The following is a 5,531-nucleotide window of genomic DNA, read 5'->3' as shown; positions in this document are numbered from 1 at the left end:
GAAGTGTTTCTGTCAGTAGAAATACTACGACCACTGTTAAATACAGGTTTACTCACACCCACTATGTGGACAAAAGTATGTGGACATGTTGAATTCAGGTGTTTCTTTTCTAACAGGGGTCTGGGATACAAAACAATAATGACTAATGTCAGAATATATTTTATTTTGGGATAAACATCACATAGGTTAGTTTGGTTTAAATTGTTATCTTTGTTTCCAAAATGCCTCAGATGGTTTTTATTTAATTTCTCTCAACATTGATTTTGTTTGTTTTTTTTAAATCCCTGACTATGATTTTAAATGTTCTACTTCTAAATTTCCAAAATATTTTTCATGCTCTGACTGTAAATAATAATTTTGTACCACAACTAACCATCTACTCTCATCACACCTCACTGAGGAAGAAAAATCTCTCATTAAATTTAAGGAAATATTGATGTTTTTATGTCAAATCATCATGAACAGGACATCTTACAGCTGTAGACATGATGTGTCCCAATATTTATGTCCATATAGTTTATAAACATCAGTTGGCTTTAGTTTTAATATGTATGTATGTATGTATGTATGTATGTATTTATTTATTTATTTTTTCGTCATAGTGCATCTTCAAATCCAGGTCATTTTATCCACCATCTAAACCTAATCAACAAGAATAACATCAGAATGAATATATATAGTACATATTATAATATAACATTATTACTTTTGTATTATTTTCCACTAGTAATTTTTAATGTAAACTGCCTTTTTTTTTTTTTTTTTTTAACTACTTTTTTAAAGGTGTTTATAGTTGACTATTTTCTTGTAATATTTCTTGTATGTGTACTTTCATTGTTGTGCTGCTGTTGGAACATTAATTTCCTGAGGGCTCTGCCTATCGGATTATTAAAGTTCTGTCTAATCTTAAAAATAAATGCCCAGGTTGTGGCGAAGTAAGAGCAGGTTTCCAACCACTGGAGTACAGACGGTGTGGACCTGATTACACAACAACTTAAAGGATCATTGAAACCACATCAACAACTGGTGCATAATTACAAGCACATGCACAGAACTAGAACTGTAGAAGGGTGGAAACAGTAGAACTAAAACACAACAGACAGAATAAAGTCAAGTACAGAGGATTCATTCAATCAGCTCCAAACCTGCACATGACGACCCACCAAAAACTCCAGTCCCTCCCATGGCATGAATCAGTGAAATACAGAAATTAACCTGAAGATATTAACAATCATTTTAGTTCAGGTTCCACATTCAGACCATTTTGATTTCAAATGGATCAGACCAGTAAAATAATAACAGAGTGACCTGTAAATAATGACAACTACAAACGTATCTCTTTGTTAAAGTGTAAAAAAAAAAAAAAAAAGTAAAATTACATGAAAATATTTACATTTACAAACTGTTCTTTAACAAAAAATGTGAATAACTTGAACAAACATGAACAACATGAAATGTCTTAATACAAATTAGTGTAATTGTACTAATATTCTATTGGAACTATTTTATTGTGTAAATTCCAGTCTTCTGTTTGTTCATGTTAATGTTTGACTAGTTTTTTTCCTGTATTTAGTCGGTGACTGTGAAACAGTCGTCGTCACCTCAGCATCTGTGATTGACGTCCTGACCTTCCTGTAAAGTGCATTGAATTCATCTCTGTTTAGACAGCGTTAGTGTAAGTGTTGACATCGCAGCAGTTCGTCGCATACTTTTGTGAATTCAGATTGTGTAGGAGTGGAGCTGAACGCAGGACGCATCTCTGAGACAATGGACATATTCACATAAGAGTCGTCCTTAAGCCCCTGTACTGGAGGAACTGTATTTAAAGTACATTCCATGACGTCTGTTTGTTTGTTTCTGTCCTCTAGTGTAGACAGATCACGTCACACAGTCCCTCTGTTTTTAGAAACGTCCACATTTGGTTCAGGGGCAGCATACAGATGAATCAGTCGTAGTCATTTTAATTTTTTTTTTTTTACACTAAAACAAAGAGAACATTTAGGGGTTGTCATTATTTATAGGTTATTATGATAGTATTTTGCTGGTCCTACTAAATGTTTTGTACATTTGTTGATTCACTGTGATCTGTAAGTTGTGTTCCTGATAAGCTGAGGCAGAATATTGTAAAAAAAAATTGCTCTTATTTTTCTTAATTTTCAGTTTGATCATGATTGTTCATTTTATTCACAAGGATAGTTTATAGATGTAAATATTTTCATAATATATTTTTTCCATTTCTCACTAAAACATAGAGGAAACTTTGTAGCGGTCATTATTTACAGGTTATATGTTATTACATAACTGGTCTGACCCACTTCAGATCACACTGGGCTGAATGTGGAGCCTGAACTAAAATACTTTATAAGAAAATAAGGCTTCTTTATCCCACTGAAGAAGCTTTAACCGGTTTGTCGATAACTCAAGAAATTCCACTTTACCATTTTACTGAGTTGGGAAGCTAATATCTAGCATTCGCTCAATCCTTATATTTGTGCCCTATTTGTCCAAATACAGTCACTTCACTCACTAAAAACCCCAATTAATGCAAAACTATGGCAAACTACTGGCCTCAGAATGGTGGTTCAGTGACCAGTCAGATACAGATTTAATGGACTCTGTGCACAGCCCCGTTACTTCCTGAACTTCAGGTGGCTCCTGTATTTCCTGTCTTTCATGATTGGACACACTGATTAATCCAGGTGTGCCTAATTAATCAGTAGTCCCAACAAGAAGTAGCAGACACACCTGGATTAATCAGTGTGTCCAACAATGAAAGACAGGAAATACAGGACCCACCTGAAGTTCAGGAAGTAGTGGGCTGTGCATAGAGTCCACTGTGATAGTGTTTTACTGCTCTGACCCATTTCAGATCATACTGAGCTGAATGTGGAACCTGAACTAAAATGCGGTGTAAAATGGTAACGTTCAGTTTCTTGAGCTATCAACAGATCAGTTGAATCTTCTTCAATGAGGTAAAGAAGCATTGTTTTCTTATAGAGTTGTAAGCTAGCATTTAGCATTAGCTCAAACCTTATGTTTGTGCCCCTTTTGTCCAAATATCGTCACCTCTCCTGCTAATTTAGTTTTAATTTTGATTAATTAGTTTGTATTTTGTTCTGAACTTGGTGTTGTTATATTGTTGTCTTATTGTGCTGTATTTCCTGTAATAGAATAGAACAGAATCGAATCGAATCGAATAGAATAGGTAAGCTAGCATTTAGCATTAGCTCAACCCTTATAGCTGTCTCCCTTTTGACCAAATATGGTAACTTCCCCTGCTAAAAACCCAATTATGGCAAAACTACAGTAAACTACTGGCTTCAGAATGGTGGTTCAGTAACTAATCAGTGACTAATCACAGTCCAAAGCTTGGATGGATTACATTCATCATAGTAGTTGTTCTGATTTAATTCTGATTGACCCACTTGAGTTTGAACTGGGCTGAATGTGACCCCTAAACATCCTTGACTATTAATATCCTCAGTGCCATTTTTTGTCTCCCAGTGGGCCTGATTTGATCCTCCGGTTTTGGCCCATGGGCCATGTATTTGACACCCTTATCCAAGAGGATGAAATATGCGAGTGTGAGTGTGTGCTGTGTCAGCGCTGAGGAACATGAATAGAAGCACTCAGCCTCAGGAAACAGACTACACCTTATACCAACACCAGGTGTGTTTTCAGTCAGCTGAAGTCAACACGAGGAGGAGGAGGAGAGGAGGAGGAAGAAGAGGAGGAGGAAGAGGTAGAGAAGGAGGAGGAGGAGGAGGAAGAAAGGGAGGAGGAGGAGGAAGAGGTGGAGGAAGAAGAGGAGGAGGAAGAGGTAGAGAAGGAGAAGGAGGAAGAAAGGGAGGAGGAAGAAGAAGAGAAAGGAGGAGGAGGAAGAAGAGGAGGAGAATGAGGAGGAGAGGAGGTGGAGGAAAAGGAGGAGGGAGAAGGGGGGGAGGAGGTGGAGGAAGAGGAGGAGAAGAGGAAGAAAGGGAGGAGGAGGAAGAGGAGGAGAAAGGAGGAGGTGGAGGAAGTGGAGAAGGAGGAAGAAGAGGAGGAAGAAGAGGAGGAAGTAGAGAAGGAGAAGGAGGAAGAAAGGGAGGAGGAGGAGGAGAAACGGCAGCAAAATCCATGAAAACATTTTCCCCAGCCTCTCATGGAAAGTGCAGCTGAGAAAACAGTGGTGGAAATGAGGAGGCAGGAACTACTGGAAGGACGCCTACACACACTGAACACACTGACCAGCACATGCTCCACACTGGCTCCCATTCGCTTTGAGCTGACAAAGCCCACTCCCATCAGCGGAGGTCTGAGGGTTCAGCTCCTCTGCAGCTCACATCTACTAATCCACTTAACCCTGTAAAACCAGACCCAAAAGCCAGACACAAAATTCAGATTTTTTGGAATTGAAATGTTTATTAGCCCTTTTAACATAATCCAAACCATGCCATGTCATTTTGTTTATGATATTTTTTTTTGTTTCACATTTGATACGTTGGGTGTTTTTGGCAACTTTTTGCTCACAATGTTAATTTTAGATACAAAAATAAATTTTACTCATAATATGTAGAAAATATAGGACATTTCAGGTCCATTCTGTTTTACATAAAACTTTTTACAGTTTTTGTTTTTGTTGCTGTTTTTATCTGTATATGTGCAGTTTGTATAGTTCATTGATAGCTCTTTTCCGTTTAACTGTTGAACGGAGAAGAACTACCAATAAGAATGATGACCTGGGCAAATGAGAACCTACACAGACATCTTTATTAACAGATGTATTTTAGCTGTAAATGTATAAATATATGTAAATCTAAATGCAGAGAGCTAACCAGGGCAGAAAGAGATGCAGTGTCTGTTAAAGAAACAAATGATGGAAACTATGGTTCCTCCATTCACTTATTTTATATAGTTGATGATTTTATAACATAAACTATGTGACATGTGAAAATAAGATTTTTTTTGTATTTCTCTGTTTTCCTCACTCTCCCTTTTATTTCATCACTCACATGACCACTGTCCTTGTCTCTCATTTGCTGAGCGCAGGAGGAGGCGGGGCTTGTACACATCTGTTACCGTTTACCTTTAATGCAGATGAAAATGTAGCTTCTGTGTAGTTTGATTAGATTTGTTGGACATCAGTCCATGAAATCAGCAGATATTTATGTTTGTGCAATCTGAATGTGACAAAACCAACAAATATCACGTCTATTTCTCAGATTCTGAAGTGTCGTCAGTCCTGTTTCATCTACTTTTATTCCGTTTGCTGTTGCTGCATAGAGGAAACCAAAGCCTCTATATTTTATTGTGTGACTTTGGTTTTTTAAAGGCCTTGAACTAATGTGTTAAAACACCAGTGCATCATAAAACCCTGCCTTTAAAAACCAAACTAACCTTTTAAAAGTCATTGTAAAGTTACTGCAGCTGTTAGATGGAATGGTGGCAGTGGGGGTTTTTCCAATGATTTTTTTATATTTAAATAAGTTTAGACTAACTGTTAACGGTGAGATTTTTGACCTTTGACCTTCCATTGAAACACTCAGACGTCC

Source organism: Sphaeramia orbicularis, chromosome 21, assembly GCF_902148855.1.
Source record: "Sphaeramia orbicularis chromosome 21, fSphaOr1.1, whole genome shotgun sequence".
NCBI lineage: Eukaryota > Metazoa > Chordata > Actinopteri > Kurtiformes > Apogonidae > Sphaeramia > Sphaeramia orbicularis.
The sequence above is the reverse complement of the archived record's forward strand: the minus strand, read 5'-3'. Positions refer to the sequence as shown.